Source organism: Condylura cristata, unplaced genomic scaffold (genome assembly GCF_000260355.1).
Source record: "Condylura cristata isolate star-nosed mole 26May11 unplaced genomic scaffold, ConCri1.0 scaffold00006, whole genome shotgun sequence".
NCBI classification, from domain to species: Eukaryota; Metazoa; Chordata; class Mammalia; order Eulipotyphla; family Talpidae; genus Condylura; species Condylura cristata.
In genome coordinates this window covers 9775578-9793775 of record NW_004567107.1, presented here as the reverse complement: position 1 = coordinate 9793775, position 18198 = coordinate 9775578, and the positions used below count along the sequence as shown (strand labels likewise).

At 37.0% G+C, this 18198-nt stretch overlaps 1 protein-coding gene across 1 annotated transcript in view; it reads right to left on the bottom strand.

The window, feature by feature from the left end:
• The window catches only part of MEGF9 (multiple EGF-like-domains 9), a 78221-nt gene that overhangs the window by 46476 nt on the left and 13547 nt on the right, over positions 1-18198 (bottom strand). The window lies entirely within an intron of this gene.

The window sequence follows — 18198 nt, the reverse complement described above, 5'->3', positions numbered from 1 at the left end:
ATTGTAGTGGAGGACTGTAGTGATAGGTCTGGTGTGGAAATATATTGAAGAGGTGTGTGAACCTATACCCCTGAATCATATATGGTGTTTTATACCAACATTATAGCAATAAAAAATAATGCAATCAATTTTTTAAATTTTCTTTTTTAAAAAAGGTTTACATAGATTAAATGTTTAAATTCTGCTAGAGGGAAGCCTTAGTATGTCACAAGAAACTATTTTAGACAGACTCTGGCAATAAGGTCAACATGTGACCCAACTAGTAACTGAGTTGTTTGTTTTTTCCCTCCAAAAAACAAATTTTGCAATTAAGATAGTAAGAAGTTTCAGCTGGTAACTGAATAAGGAGCTATGGAATAATTTAGGATAAAATATTATTTAATTAAAAGAGCTGGAGCCTTTTCTTTTCCCTTTGGCTCTAACTTAAGTTTATGTTGTAATTGTTCCTATATAGAATGACAGAGAAGAAGGAAAGTGAAATATAGAGATGTACAGGATTCCTTTTTTTCATACATTTATTTCCCTTTGAGAATGATCATTGAGAATGCTACTCTATTTAAGCAAAGACTAGGAAAGGGCATGGTAAGTCTATCAAGTGCCTACCACCTAGTCTACTCAACATTGAGCTTCATCCTTTCACAATCCTAGAATCCTAGGATAGGCTCCACAATATAACATCTCTTCTGATATCCAGGGTAAAAAGAAAAGGGAAAATAATTGTCAGAATCTATAATACGAATACTTAATTCAAACCTCAGTCTGTACATCAAAAGACTAAATCACCAACAAGTTATACTATGGGCCTACTCACTAAGTATGTGGCATATTTCTTTTAAAAAGTACTTTTTATTAGCTCTGTGTTTCATCTTTGTAAGGTTACAGTAAAGCAATCTCAGAAAGGCCTCATTCTAGGCAAAAGGAATTATCGACACAGTTTTTATTTAATAAAAGGTCTTACTCTAACATTACACTGATACTCAAATTACATTTCACATTTACATTATGCCAGGGTCTACCCACAAATCTTTGCAAAGTCAGGGAACTTAATATTAAAGCTGATGAGTTTCTTGAGTTAAACCAGACTTTGTAAAAAAGTGGAAAAAGCTCTACTTCTAAAGAAAAGCTTTAAGCTTTAACTTTTAAATTAAAAATGAGTCTGTTAACATTCCCAGTCACAATTCACTACTGCAAAAACATTTCTACTGTATGGCAGATATAGGGGAGTGTAAAAGAGACAACATGACACAGGTTTGTAGAAAATTTTCTGGCTCACATCTAAGAGCAATGTTGTTAGTGCTTATCCCTGGCTCACGGCCAGCTTTCCACACTTCAGGGACAACGCATCCAATTATTGAGGCCAGATGACAAGTTCTGAGAAAGGTTAGAACAACTAGCTTTTACTAAGAACAAAAACAAAAACAGTATTATCAATTATCAAGCATGTATGATATGTATCTCAAACATTATGTAGACACTTTGCTCAGGGATAAGTTCTTTTCACTAAATGGTGTTGAAACAGTCAAACATCTACATATGTAAAAAATTTTGACTTAACCTCACACCTTGTACAAAAATTCTCATGGTGGATCATAGCCCATAATATAAAATGCAAACCATAACATCTCTGGGAGGAAACAGGAGAAAATTTTATTGACCTTGGGCAAATAACACCATAATAAAACCCATAAAAGAAAAATTTATAAATTGGACTTCCTTAAAATTAAAGATTGTTCTTTAAAAGACTGTAAAGAGAATGAAAACACAGCTAGAGACTGAGAAAAAATATTTTCAAGTTGTAATATCAAGAACGTGTATCAAGAATAGATACAGCAATTATATTCTTGTGTAAAGAGTATATAAATTCAACAGTAAGAAACAATACAATTAAAGGATGTGCAAAACGTATGAACAGACATTTAACCAACAATTTGTATCTACTGCAAATGCGCACCTGAAAAGATGTTCAACATCCTTCATTAGGAAAACGTACATTAAACCAAATGACATACTACTTACATACTATCAGAATAGCTACGTTTTTTAAAGTAACGATAACAGGGCCTTCCCTGGTGGTGCAACGGGTTAAAGCTCAGCATGATGAAGCTATTGGCAGCCACTGCAGCAGAAGATCAATCCCTGCCAGGGAGCTGACCTACATGGTCTTGTCTGCTGCTCCCCTAGCAGTGTGCTTCAGTAGATCTGCCTGTTCTGCTCCCCACTCTGTCTCTGGTGAATCCTCTCACCTCCCATACCTCTGGTCTATACTGCAGTTCTTGTGTGCATATAAATAAATAAATGTAAAAAAAAATAATAAAGTGACTGGACTATGGTGATGGCACATGGGTGATTTGGTGATGGGAAACCCAGCGGGATTGCAACTGAGATGGAAAAATGCACAAAAATATGTAAAAATAAGCTATTATAAAATTAAAATAATAATAATAATAAAGAGACAATAACAAATGCTCACAAAGAAGCTGAACAACTAGAACTCATATGCTGCTGACAGGAATGCTTGAAAACCAACCTGGCAATTTTTTACATAGTTAAATTTATACCACATGACCCAGTAATTTTACCCCCAGATATCCACCCAAGATACTCAAGTATCAAGCGAAAACAGGTTCATAAACAACTGCAAGTGATTGTTTATAGCAATTTTATTCACAATCACTAAAAAGTTGGTAATAACCTAAATATTCTTCAACTGGTAAATTGTCAAATAACATGTAATCCTTTTCACATCCCAAATTAATTTTTTACACATCATGTTTCTGACTTATTAAACTGATCTATTCTTGTACCACCTACTGTTAAAAAATCTTTTAATAACTGTGGTTTTATAACACTAATGTAGTACTCTTCCTTACCTGTTTGAGTTGTTTATAGTTTCCACTTGACCTCTGTTGCCACATTTCCCTGAAGCAGTAATTCCACTTACTTAAAAGGTTAATATAGCAAAAGCTGGAAGCTACATATTACCAAATTTCCCCATCGATAAGAAATGGTATACCTTACTATTTACTCATTTTTCCTTCATATCTCTCCATGAAATTTCACAATCAAAAAAATAAGTACATAGTTTTACATTTATCTTGAGATTATTCCTAAACTTCTGATCAACACTGGCAGTAGTGGTAAGAAATGTGGTTTTACTATTCATTATCTGTTCTAATTAGTATTAGTAAAACTTATTAACAGGTTTTTGAGGATATATACATAGTCGTTTTGATTAATTCTCTTATTATTTCTCAGCTTTTCCCTGGACCGTCTTGAGTAAGGTTTTCTATTTTCTTTTTTAAGATTGATTTATTTATGCATACAGAACTGGGGTACAGGACAAAGCTACATTGGCATTGAGAGGATTCACCAGTGACAGAGTGGGAGCAAAGCAGGCAGATGGATGAAGTACACTGCTGAGGGGAGCAGCAGGTGAGACAGGAGAGCGCTTCTGTGCCATGTGGGTCAGCTCCCCGGTTGGGGATCCAACTCACACTAAAGCAGCTGTGGCTGGCTAGTAGTGCTGCACCCAAACCCGCTGCACCACTAGGGAGGGCCCAAGGTTTTCAATTTTTAAGGTACATGTTATGAGGTCTTCTACTGAAGGTATCTTACTTGACTAACAATAAATATACTTCTAGTTTTCCTAATACACAACATTTTGTTGGTAAAATAGAGTAAATCATTTCCACATATTGATTGATTAATCTCTCAGTAAACTTTATTATTGGTTACTATAAAAGTAACTGCCATTTACTATTATTACCTATAATGTCTCATCCTTTGTCAGATATTTTACTTGCCTGAACATTTAGCTTCATAACAACCTTGCAAGGGTTGTCTATAAATAAAGAACTAGAACTTAAAAAAACTAAGTACTTCCCCAAGACTACAGTTACAGTTAAGTGGTTGAGATAGCATTCAAATCCAGATTTATCTCACTCTAATGCCCTTATTACATTTCACTGCAGAGTTCTCTTTCTTAAAAAGAAGGGAAAGAATGGAACAGGAAGTAGGGAAGAGTGGAGAGGAGGAGTGGAGAGGAGAGAAAGGAAGGGGAGAACTGCTGGCGCTGCAGGAAGAGATCAGTCTCTGAGGTCCAGTGACCTGGGGTTCAAGTACTAACTGCTGTTTATAAGCTCTGTGATTTTACATTTCATATCATTTGGGTAAAGAGTGTTCATAAAATTAGGGTGATGCTTAACTTACAAAGATATCCTAAGAATTAGAGGAGGCAAGGCCAAGAAAACACCTAGCACAGGGCCTTCTCTACCTCACCCCACATTTCATTAAAAGCAATCTTTTAGAAAATCATCTTTAAATGCCACAGACTGCAAGAATGGAGAGCTGGAAGGGATCATCAGACATTCCTGAACACACCTAGTTACCCTAATATCCTAATTTCCACTAATACCTTAGTTTGTAGCAACAGAACAGTAAAGATAAGAAAAGGAAGAAAACCTCAAGTTCATACTGCCAACTGCCTTTGAGGCTGGAACTCAATATGCCTTCATGCCTCTGTTTACAGAGGACAGCTGAACCACTTACAGGCTAGAATTATTTGCTTGTTCAAACACCTGGAAAATTAGTTCAGAGAAAAGAAGTATAAAGAGAACATGAAAAGGTCAATTTAAAAAACTATCCTCAGGTACACAGTGATGTAACCTAGGAACCGTTAACTAATTTTCAAAAAGAGATAGTTGGTCCCACATGTGATAGTTTAACAGTCATCTCTCTCTTTTTTTTTTTTAAAGATTTCTTTATTTGTGCATACAGAAATGGGGTACAGGCCAGAGGTGCAGGGGCGGTGAGAGGATTCACCAGAGACACAGTGGGGAGAAGAACAGGCAGAAGGACGAAGTACACTGCTAAGGGGAGCAGCGGGTGGGTCAGGAGAGGTCTGCCGCGCCATGTGAATCACCTCCAGGGCAGGTGGGGTTCAAACTTATGCTGTGGCTTTAGCTTCTTAGTGCTGTGCTTTAACCCTCTGCGCCACCAGGGAGAGTCCTGTCTATTTTAATGTCTTTTTTTTTTTTCTCCTGAGGTAGCAATGGTATACAACACTGTACATAATTCTGAGGTATATAAGGCCCACACCTCTTCAGATGTATGTTACCATAGCACACCTACATATATTATTAAATGTATGGGTTTCTGGCTTACTAGGATAAATATGTATTTGATGACAAAATTATTGCACACTATCTAGGGAAATATAAGTGAAATCTGGCTCCAGGCCACAGTAGGAAGAGATCAGTATTTGAAGCCAAGGGACCTGAGTGAGTAGAAAAAAAATCTATTTACCATGATTGCAACAAAGACTGATGGGGAAGAAAATATGTATTGCAGGGGTTCTGAATTTCAGTCTCAGAAGTTTACATTTCATCCTATATGGATGAGTCACCAAATAAGGTGCTAGCACCAACTGTTTTAAATAATCACCTAGGGAGCACAGCAAAGTACTGAGTCCTGGGTCCTATTCTAGACCCTCTGAACAGACATTTCAGGTGAGGGACACTTAGGAATACATATTTTTTGCAAGCTTAATATGTGCTTCTGATGGACCCAGAAAGTTTGCAATAAGCAAATGCTTGATGTGAGCAGAGCTGGATTTCAAAAGCAAAAATGAAAACAAAAATAGAAACAAACAATAATGACAACAACAACTATCTCTACTACTATTTAGTAATTGACTGCCTATTTTTTTAATCTGTCAATTGTATGTCAAGTACTGTTTTATGGACTTTACATACACTAACACATAAAACTTCCAAGGAACCTGTTAGGCAGGTACAAGGTAATACAGAAAAAAAAAAATAAGCAGAGGCACAAAGAAATTAAATCATTTCTCTGTCAGATGGACATCAAGACTGCAACTAGGATTGCATCATCCTTAATAACGATGTGAAGGGGAGAAGAGAGGCTATTGGAGATAATAGATTTATTGATAACTATTATAGAAGTCTAACAGGAAAATCTGAATTTGCGCAGTGTCACTCAGAGATAAAAATTATTTAACCAAATATATAGATATCTGTCTGGGTATTAGTCAGAGAAATTAAGTCTGCTTGTTTTCTGAATAAATAACCACAGTAAGGTAGAAAATATACCTGTGTGCAGCTGTCTGCAGTGCTAACAATTTAATAGATTTGGAGTTAAGAGTCAAGTAAAATAGCTGAGCCTGAGGTATTTCAAAGGACACTTCAAAAATGTACTTTTCTCTTTTTGGACTGGAAGTGGGCTCTACCTTTGTGTCCCTATCTAATCCTCTTACTCCTCAAAACATGTTGACAAATACTTCCCACTCTCCTGCCACACTTCACTATTATCAAACACTTACACAGTATAAACATTGTTCTACACTGCAAGCTGTGAAGTTCTCTGCTTTATCATCATGACTAAGCATTTGGGTGTCACTTCAAATTCAAAATAAGGGCATGAAAAAAGAAACCTTTTTCAACTCTACTGCTCACTTCTCTTCTTGTCTGTACCTCTCTCTCTCATCAAACTGCTCACAAGTCACAATACTAAAACACATTGGAACATTGAAAGCCTTTTTTTTTTTAATGAGAATTTGGGAGTACCAAAATGTTAAAGACTTTGTTCAAGTTTGGAAACAGTACAAAACAAAAATTTCCCCTAATCATTGCTAAGGCATTACTGGAAGTTAAAAATTTCTGAAATTTTCTGGGGTCAATGGTCAATAAAGAAATCATTTGCCTCCCTCTTCCAGTACTGACATAATAAATGTAGGGAAGCAAGCAATGTTAGCTAAAATATCTAAAACAAGCAGATGCTGGCTAAGAGAAATTTACTTCCACACACTAGTAGAATTTGCCTATTCTTCCTACTTCAGCCCTAATTTCATACCTCCCATTCACTACTTTCTGTACCATTAAAATCCATCTTGAAACCATTGGTGAGACTGTAAAATAGTACAAATGCTATCAGAAACAATATAAAGGAGCTTTAAAAAAATTAAAAATAGAACTACCACATGCCCCAGCAAACCCACTGCTGGGTATACTTCCCAAAGAAATAAAAGCAGAGTGAAGAGATATTTGGAAAACCTATGTTCATCGCAGCATTACTTATAATAGCCTAGATATGAGAGCAATCCATATGTCAACCCATGGATGAGTGCATTAAAAAACATGGGTATACACACAATGGAATATTGTTCAGCCTTAAAAATAAGCAAATCCTGTCACATGTTACAACTGGAAGAACCTTGAGGTCATTATGTTAAGTGAAACCTGTTACAAAACAGGCAAATACTACATTATTCAACATCTATGGACATTCATTCATTCAGAGAAATGGAGAGCAGAAAGGTGGTTACCAGGGATTTGGAGGTGGAGAGGGGGATTATTGTTTCATGGTCATAGAATTTCAAGTTTGCAAGATAAAAAAGTTTTGGAGATATGCTTCACAACAATATGAATACACTTGGCACTGCTGACACTAAAAACTTTAAGATAGTAAATTATGTATCTGAAAAAATAGATGAGGTAGACGTGAACATCATCTAGTGTATGTGTATACATTTCCTAATTTGCCAAAGAAGCTGGAAATCTTAAGTTCTGGTACTTACAGATCTGATGAGCAGGTGTGCTTACAGCTGACTGAAGCAAACATCAGCAAACTGACTTCCTACAGAAACATTGAAAACCAGCCAGATTAGACTCCAAACACTGGCACTACCACCTAGCAGGTTTCCTCACCTGTACAGATGTAGTGACTAAGTGAACCACTGTAGCACAGTGCCTGACACACAGCTTTCCTTCTCCTTCAGCAACCTGGAGAAGCTATTATGCATAGCCAGGGCCCTGTTAAGGATTACAATAGGAAATGGAGTGACTATTTGAAAAGGTGAATTGTGTCATTATTAAAATATATATACACCCAATTTAGATGCATTCCTGAAAAATGATGAAATCAACCTAACTATTGAAGTAATTTGTTTTATGTTTCAATGTTTTCCTTCCAAATGTTCAAAAAGAGAATTCAAAAAGAGAAACTGTTACAGATTAAATTTAAAATCATCCAACAAATACTACTCTTAGCCAGTCTCTCATATACACCTATGGAAATAGACATGTCTTTGGAGAAGAATGTGGAATCTAAGAAAGATGATAATGTGCATAGCTTCCAACATGCAGGGCCTTCCACACAAAGTGTGGTCCATGGATCTGTGTCACCTGTCATCTAGTAAAAAATGTAGGTTCTCAGGCTCACCTGAGATGAACTGAACCAGAGTCTACATTTTAACAAGGTACCCAGGTAAATTTTTGCATATTCATTGCAAAACACTGTCCTAAGTAAACTCTCCCACATGCTAAGTAAGAGACATGTGCAAATTATTCAATACAGAATTATTTATATAGGTAACAAAAATCATTAATAAAATAACCATCAATAAGAAAATGGATGTATGTGGTATATTCATATAGTGGGGAAGTATATGGCAACTTAGACAACAGTATTATATAAGTCAACAAAGATATATCTCAAAAAATATGTGGAGTGCAAAAAGCATAGTAAGATGTAAATATCAGAACAATACTACATTACTCTGTGTGTATGTGTATAAACATTTATTTTATAAGATTGATTTTTATTTATGCATACAGAACTGGGGTACAGGCCAGAGATGCAGGGGCATTGAGAGGATTCATCAGAGACAGAGTGGGGAGCAGGACAAGTTGACTGACAAGTACAGTGCTGACGGGGGCAGTGGGGAGTCAGGAGAGGTCTGCTGCGTCACGTGTGTCACCTCCAGGGGCAGGGATCTAACTCATGCTGAAGTGGCTTTAGCTTCTCAGTGCTGTGCTTTAACCCGCTGCGCCATCAGAGAGGGCCCCGTATAAACATTTTTAAACCCATAAGAACAAATTCAGGATAGTAGGAAAGGGGGGGGGGGAATGGGATAAAGAAGGAACACCTACAGGCTTTAATCATGTCTTATTTTATTTCAAAATGAATAAATGTGTAAATAAAAGTGCATATATATTTGTGTGTGTGTGTGTATTAATACATCTCCAAAGCAAATGTGAGACAAAATTCAGATTTACAAACCTGAGAAGTAAGTATAATTGGGAGTGTTTACTGAATTGCATTCTATACTTTCTGAGAGCTTGATATATTTCATAATTATTTATGAGACATGTTTCTTCCCATTGATTAACATTTCTCATTGGTAAACATTATCTTACTCAATCTTTTATTATATGGCCATTTACCTACTTGCCTCATCTAGGTTCTAGAAGAACAGGTGTTTATACCTGACTTGTCTCTGAATGCATCCTCACCCCTCACCACAGCTCTTTAGGAATCAGATTCCAAGTAAAGAGAGGCAGAGGTCAGATTTAAGTTTTGTAATGACTACCTGAGGCAAAAAATACATAAACCAAATCTTTGTCAGGACAGCCAAGAACGTACAAAATGTAAAGTCAAAGCAAAAAGAGAAACTAAGAAAACAAATAGCATAGGCCTGAATTCAGAGTGTTTAAAGGGGAACAGATATACATCTAAGGGCATGGATTTACAGTTACTCCATATATATATACATTGACTTATTGGATTGTGTGCATGCAACAGTAAATTAAATAGATCAAAAGTCATGCCCTCGTGGGTCTTATATCTTTTGGAGGGGCAGGCATATAACAAGTAAACAAGTTAAATATCTCATGTGTTAGAAGGTAGTTAAATGGTGGAAGGAAACCCATGCAGAGAAGGGAAATACGGGGAGAGAGAGGGTTGGAGGAAGAAGTGTTTTAGGTATAAAAGGAAGCATATAGTAAGTGTATGCAGTTTTCCTTTTGAATGTTCCTTACATGTGCTTCTAGACAAGGTTTGTAGGTTCAAACAATTTAAAATAAAGTCTCACTAAATAATTAAAGTAGGGCCCTCCCTGGTGGTGCAGCGAGTTAGAGTTAAAGCACAGCATTGCAAGCCAGCTGCAAGCCGTTTCAGTGTGAGTTCTATCCCCACCCTGGAGGTGACCCACATGGCGCAGCAGACTGCTCCTGTCTCGCCCGCTGCTCCCCTCAGCAATGTACTTCGCTGATCTTCCTGTTCTGCTCCCCACTCTGTCTCTGGTGAATCCTCTCACGGCTCCTGCACCTCTGGCCTGTACCCACTGCTATATGCATAAATAAATAAATCTTTAAAAAAGAAAATCTTAAAAAAATAAATAATTGAAGTAATAAAAAAATATGTCTAAGTACTATGAAGAAAAGTACCAAGGGCATGAAAACAGAGAACCCTAATTCTTCTCTAACACTGATGAAGAAAAGATTCCCGGCAAAGCATAAGATTATTAATTCAAACATTTGGCAATGGAGAACATAATTTCTAGATGCTAAAGATGTACAGTTGTGGAAGAAAGGTATAGCCCCTGTCTCCATATAGCTTTCAGTCTTAAAGCCCCAGAGAAAAATAAAAAAAACATTAAGTACTAGACTGGAAATATATACACACATTATGGGAAAACATGGTATGTGTTTATGTATCTAATTAATACTTTCCAGAGGAAGAAATCTAAACTGGCACACAACAAATAAGGAGGCTTGGCTAAGGTAAGAGCAGTGGGGAAGAATGTCCCAAGTGCAAGGGGGTAGCCTGTGTGTGATGACTTGGTGGTAAGAGAACACTGTACCATAGAAAACTGAAGAAAGTTCATTGTGTTCCACCATAGAATTTGAGGCGGGCATGTTAACAGAGGAAGAGCTTTCTTAAGGGCAACTGGGTCTTCAGGGGAGAATTTTATACAAAAGAGAATGGAATGATCAGATCTACATTTTAGATACATAATTCTGACTACAGTGTAAAGAACGGTCTAGTAAATAATAAAGATAAGCGACCTTTTAGTATCTGCTACAGTAATCGGCTGAAAAACAAAGATGACCAGAAAAATAAATGCCAAAAGCAAATGCATGTTATTATGACCACAGGAAATTATCATTACTTGGGCTGAGTGGTATGTTCAAGTCTTAAAAACCTAGTTCTCCTTTGTAGCAAAAACAGACCACAGGTGCCAGTGAATTATCAACATCTCTTGCCCAAAAGGTAGGGAAACTGCATAAAATCAGACTAATAAAATAGGCCCATAAAAATTTTATCAGGGTTGTGCTTTATAATCACCTAAAGTCATTATGGTCTTCCCTAAAAGAGCACCTTCTTTGTGAATTATGTCGCTATCAGATAACAACTTTCATCCTTTCCCTTCCCAAAACAGTTTCTTTACCCATTTTAACAGCTCCTGAGACCTTGATATTCATGCCCGGCTATGTAAGAGACAAGTACAGCTTTTCAGCTGCGTAAACAAAGACAGACAATGAGGGCAATGTGGCAAACAAGTCTGCCCACTCAGATATTTTCCAAAGTAGGAGTTGGTGCAGGGCTCCCGCAGTTGGAAAGCCCAGGGGAATAAACAATCCAAATATAAAAATGAACCAGTATCGAACACACATTTCATCAGCACTATCATTTTGCTAATCACTGAGTGGACAATATATAAAACTTGGGAGAAATTCTAAGGTCTAAGCCCCCCAAAATAAAAAAATGGGTATAAGGAGTGAGGTACATAGGGTATTTTATTGACAAAACCAAATCATACCCATTAAAACGATTTAACTCACTCCCAGAGGCCCAGAAAGCAATGTACTTTCATCAGTGCCCTCCAGAAGTCAGTCTGTAAATGCATATGACAGGTATGTGGCTGCTGTCAAAGATGGCACCACTCAAAACAGAAATGACCTGCATGTTAGGATATACCCTGAAAGACCAATGTTGTATCAACTGCATATCAGATGAAGAATGTTTGACTTGGATGATGCAATCTCTATCCTTTTTCCCCATTCAAAATGAGCAGTACATTCCTAACCTGTCTGCTCAGATACCCAGGGTGCAAGTGAATGGTAGTGCAGACTCTTCAGTGACCAAGCAACCAATATCCTGGAATTTGAAAAGACCTTTTTATAATGAAAAGTTCTACCACCAATAGACCATTTGCCTGAGTTGTTTTCAAAGTTGCAACTGACCCTCTGCTGGAGACCAACATTTGTCCTATATTAGCCCTAAACTGATTCTACCAGTTAAAAATTAGAAAAGGACAGAGAAGGTGAAAGTAACTTAAAATTCCAAGACAACAAGAAAAAAAAATTAGGTGATCAAAGAGAAGAATGTCCTTGCTATAAAAATAATGTGGGTAATAAACATTTCAAAATAAATGTAAATAGTAAGTTTCTTAAGATAAATAAATATATATAGAATGAGCTTCCACTGAAATGGTAAATTTCAACAGAAGTTTTTTGCAGTTTATGTAACTGCTGACCAGTCATTGCTTGGGTCAGTTCATTCTCATGGAAAAACTGAATAATAATCTGTACCCAGTTGTTTTAACCAAACAACTCAAGGAGTCCTTAACATTACTAGCTTTCATCCTCAGTTGGCTTCTAAGAAATTGCTGGCAATGACAAAAATAACAACCAAAGAAGCTACCAATTTTCATTGCTTCTCCCAAAAAATGACCAACCAAATGTAGTATTTAGTTTACAAAAAGGGTCAGAGAGGATTATGCTAAGCAAATTAAGTCAGAGGGAGAAAGACAAATACTGGATAGTCTCCCTTATATATGGAATATATAGAAATAAAACAAAGAGTAGGAAAAAAAGAAACTATAAACCAACCCTAGAAATCTGACTCTACAATTGAGTATACAAGAGGGAGAGGGAGACAGGGGAGAGCAAAGTGTGAAAGGGCACAATGGACTAGGGTGGAGGAATTCAGTGCCTTGGTGGCAGTGTGGTGTGCAACAGAACCCCGAAGGGAGTGACCCTAACCTCCATGCCATCTACAGTGTTATAAACCAATGTTACCTCAATAAAAGGCAACAAATTGAAAAGAAAAAAGACTTGGCCCCTTATCAGAAATACTTCACTGACTATATTTGACAGTATTTCTTTTGTTTAGGTATAACTGAATCGTGGTTGTTTAAGAAAACAGGAGAATTTTTACTTTAGAAATGCATTCTTAAATATTCAAAGGTGAAATGATGTCTGGATTTTATTTTGAAATAATGCAGGTGCAAGATAAGCAGACAGGGGTATGATGACACAGAATCGGCTGGATGGATATCCAGGTGCAGATAGGTATAAGGCTCTTCTTTTTTTTTTTATATTTATATTTTATTTACATTTATATATTCTACAGTTTCAAAATTTTCCATAATAAACAAGTTTATAGGGTGTCTTTATGCAACGTATGAAGGCATATTTTGTTAAGACTTTTGTTTGTGAAAGCAAAATCATTTACCGATCCCCTGAAGAACAGGTCAGATTTCAAATATGCATACTAGGCAATAGCTCTTCACCAAGATTAATTTGAATAAGGTCGGTTGGTTTAAATGCATTTTAATGAAATTTCCTGAACTTTAGAAAATAGATTAGTTGCTATTCCAAAGATGATTTTAATCAGATTTATTGAATCTGAATTATTTCTCTGTGCTTTCACTATTTTAAGTATTTTAGCAACACTACCTCCTAGGAATATTCCCATCTTTATAAAGCAGGCTGACAGAAAGGTAGACGATGGAGATGGGAATTCGAATCTAGTCAATATGCCGGTAGTGCTTGCACTTTAAGCACTAGTGACAGCATCCTTCCAGGCCCAACAATACTGTGTGGGACAGTGTTGGAAAGAACAAAAACAAGAGTGGAGGAAAACTACCTCAAAAATAAATATGCACTGCTTTGTCAGGGTAAACAGTATACTAAGGGGGTGAGGGCTAAGGGGGAAGAAGAACATATGATGTTAGGGAAGTTAAAGACTGAAGTATAGCTACATTCATTATTTCATGTCATTGACTAGTATGATTGGCTCTCTTGGTAGACATTTATATTCCCACCATAAGAGTAAGAATGGTAATTATGTGAGGGGAGATGTGTTAACTAACTTTACTGTGTAAACATTTTGCAACACAGATGTCTATTAAGTCATCACAACACACCTTAAATTTTTACCTTAAATTTTTACAATGTTATATGTGAATCATCCAAACTTTGCAGTGAGGATGGGAAGTGGAAATGTAAAGGAATTCACAACATAAGTACCCTAAAGCCTTTGCATACAAGTCTGTCCTTCCACCAAACTGTAAATCCCTAAGGCGTTCTTTCACCATACTACCCTCTGCTCTGAGCATAGTGCCTGGCACACAGAAGGCACTTGGATTTCTTCCACCTAACACTGAATTCATGAAGAGGTCCAGCACTAATTGCTAACTTTATTTGTCAAGTCTCTAATTTTAGGCATCTAAATCTGTGTGCTATACCAAGCAAAATAGGTTTGAAATATTTGCTTAATAAGGGAGGATGCAAAATTAATTCATGTACCCTTCCAATTATTACCATTATCTTAGCATGTACACCCTTTAACCTAAAATTAATGCTGGGAAAAGTTCAGAGACAGTCAGTGCTCTCTAATTATCTTTGCTGGGGAAGCACTTAACTCTTTCAGGAGAACACAAATGTACACCACACCAAGTCACTTCCTGGCTTATATTTCTTCATTGCTTTTAGAATAAATTTATGAACATGACATAGAAAGTTCCTCATTACTTGCTGATGGCTAGTCATTCTAGCTCTAGCCTCACCCTACTGCCTCCTCACATACATCTTTCTTCCCCTCCTTGAGTCACATGTGTGTGCTTTAATATGTGTTCACATGCTGCTTCCCTTTTCCTAGGGTGTCCTCTTTTTCTCCTCTGCCTACTTGTTTAAGGCTCAGCTCAGGGAAAACTTCCTCCAAACAAGAAACCTGCAGACTGGTCATCCCTAACTTGCAAAAGTTTGGGCAAGAACTCCCCTCTTCACTCCACCTGTGCACATCATTTTGTAGGAACTTATATTTTTAGCCTGGTTTTCTATAGCCTCCATTATGCCCTCAAGGACAGAAACCACATATTAAATGTCTCCCCACCACCCACCTAGCACAGCACTAGGTTCATAGCAGGTGATCATAAAGATCTGATAAATAAATAAAAGTACCTTATTTTGTTAGCATGGAAAACCCAATAAAACCTATTGACAAAAGCATACTCTTGCCTATTACTCAAATAAAAAGGAATGCAAACTCAAGCTGAGCCACCTGAGTGAAACACAGTTGAACGCTAGTTTTAGCATGGTGAGACACAAAAGTGAGTGAAAAGAGGTATTTGAAATGCTATCTGAATACCACCCTTCCCCCAAAACTTGGAGAAGACACACAAGAGGAAGTACTACTGTAGATTGGTTAACCAATAAGGAAATAGAAAGTACATCTGAAACTAATAGATGCTATGTCAATGATACCTCAATTTTAAAAAATGAACATTTTCATATTTCTAAATGAGTAACTGATTATATGAGATTATCAACTAAAAGAAATATAGCAGAGAAATATATATGTACTTTCCAATAAACCATTAGAAGACTTGTTATTAACAAGAAATATCACATGCTAAGAAAAACAATTCCCTAAAATAGTAAGTTTCAGCGATTTTTTTTTTTTTTTTGCAGCAAATGTCTGGAGTCCTTTCAGAATTTCTCAACAGAAGTTTTATACCAAAGTTAAGCAATGATTAATACACCAAGTACTTTACCAAGTTACAAAGTTTTGTAAGGATTCAGTATCAACTTTTGATACTGTCTCAATTTCTCTCAAACTTGAGTTTCACTTTTAACACCAGCTGAAATGGTCCTAAATTCTGGATTTAGACTATTTGCCCTTAAATACCCTCCTGCCTAAACTATTAAATTACTCATCTGACTTATAATAGATATCTAGGTCATCTCTTCTGGAAACCTACCCACTGTACAGATCAGTTAAGCTAGCAAAAAAAAGTGAAATTAAAATGGGCAGTCAGGGAGCCCTCCCTGGTGGTGCAGCAGGTTAAAGCACAGCACTAAGAAGCTAAAGCCACTTCAGCATGAGTTCGATGCCCACCCCGGAGGTGATCCACATGGAGTGGCAGACCTCTCCTGACCTGCCCGCTGCTTCCCTCAGCAGTGTACCTTGTCAGTCAGCCCACTCTGTCTCTGGTGAATCCTCTCACCACCCCTGCATCTCTGCCCTGTACCCCAGTTCTGTATAAATAAATAATCTTTTTTAAAAATGGGCAGTCAGAATAGCATGTGAGGATAAGCTTTGATATGTCAAGAAAAGTGCATTCTTTCTACTACAAATCTAAAGAATCAGGAGGAAAATCAAAGAATGTAGTAAACAAATCTATGGGGGGGGGGGACAGAAAAACAAGGACTACAAAATAGGAAGGAGAATGAGAATGGCAGGAGGGAAAAGATGAAACTAACAACAGTGGCTAGAAAGCACTCACCCCACCCTAATTTTATTATATGTTTTGTCAAGACCTTAAAACTATTGATATGAAAACAAAAAACTATCGATACGATATATTCAGTTTGAATCCCAGATAACCAGTATTTCTGAGCTATGTAACTCTTGGGCAAAAACTCAACTTCATCTTAGACTCAGGTTTTTATAAAATGAGGTAACATTACTAGCTCAAAATCAAAAGGGTTAGAGGAAGTTAAGAATGAAAAAGATTAGAAGTAATATAAGTAAGTAGTCAAATCTAACAATATAATGAACAGGTAAGAGAAGACCTATTTATGACAGGCATTCTAAATATTTCACATGTTATCAGTTAATCTTTATAATAGCCCTGTGAGGTAGAAGCAATTATTATGCCCATTTTACAGGTCAGGAAATAGAGGTCACACAGTAAGTGGCAGAGAAAATTATTCACATCTAGGTAGTCTGGTTCCAGAGATGACAGTATTGATCTTAAGTTAGCTTGGATAAAAGTTCTTTTTTGGCTTGACTTAATTTTGCTTTTGTTCCCTCCAAAAAGCTAGCCACTAAAAGCTACAGAATTCTGGCCAACAGTACATTTCTGCTATTCCACTGTCTTTGTACAAGTCATTTCACAACTACAGGCCATCATTTCCTCATTCTTCAAAGTGAAATGCTACTGCCCTGGGTTATTACACTGTTTTAAAACAGGATACAGGACAGTTTGCCCAACAGCTTTTTCTTCCCGGAATAGATGAAATCTCAGGATATAGTAGCTAGTTATACAAAGGACCAAAAAAACAATTTCATGTCAAGCAGCTATGGCACTTGAAGGCCACTTTTGTGGCCTGTGAGTATGGTGGTTGGTCTGGGAAAGAATTCCAAATTACTCTTTTCTGGTTATGCTTCAGGTAGGAGGAGGAGGAGGTAGACAGAGATGAACAGGGCAGTTTCTGGCCTCACGTGTGGTCTAGTTAGAAATTATAACATAGTGCCACTGAACGGCTTTTCAGACAGAAATATAGAATTTACTATTTTAGGAGTACTCATGTAGTTGATACATATTTACTCAGGGCTTCCCACATGGTAGGAATTAATCCAGGGGCTGAAGATACAATGGCTAAAAGAGAGAAGAGACAAAAAATCCCTGCCCTTATGAAATTTAAGATTTTCCAGGTGATGGTCGGGGAGACTTATGTCTCAGTATAATTCAACTATTTATTGGGTACTTACTGTGTGCTGAACATTATCCTATGTAGATGTTAGAGAGCACAGCCATCAGTACATAGCCTTAAGCTATTTGAGAACAAGTTATAAAGGAATCAGTTACAGAAACAAGAAAGCTTAAAAAAAGAAACCTTAGAAAGCAAATAATCAAAAGATACAAAATGTATAATAGTACTATAATGTATCAAGTACAATAGTAAAAGAGGTAGTGTGGCTATTTTTCAAGGACAAATAAGTCAGGTGAAAGAAAAGGATGTGGTAGACATCTGGCATTCTTCTTGGTAGCCTAGTAACAGCATAATTTCCCACTATTTCAGAATCCCTGCCTATTTGGGGAAATAAGCCTTGTTATCTCAGCACAGAGGTTCATAAATGCCAAATTATTGTTTTCCTTGCCTTCACTGCAGCCAGGGCAAGGGCAAGTGGCTGAGGCTCCAGCACTTACAGGCACCCTTCAACTGGCTTGTCATTAGCAACTGACAATCCAGAGGAATAAGTATGAGGCCTTTTCTCTGGTGGCAGGTGGGAAGGTGGCTGCAGTATGACAAACAGCTGCATCCCATTCAGTAACGTGTCAGTGGTTCAAAGCATAGCATCTACTACTCGGTAGCAGGATCAGTG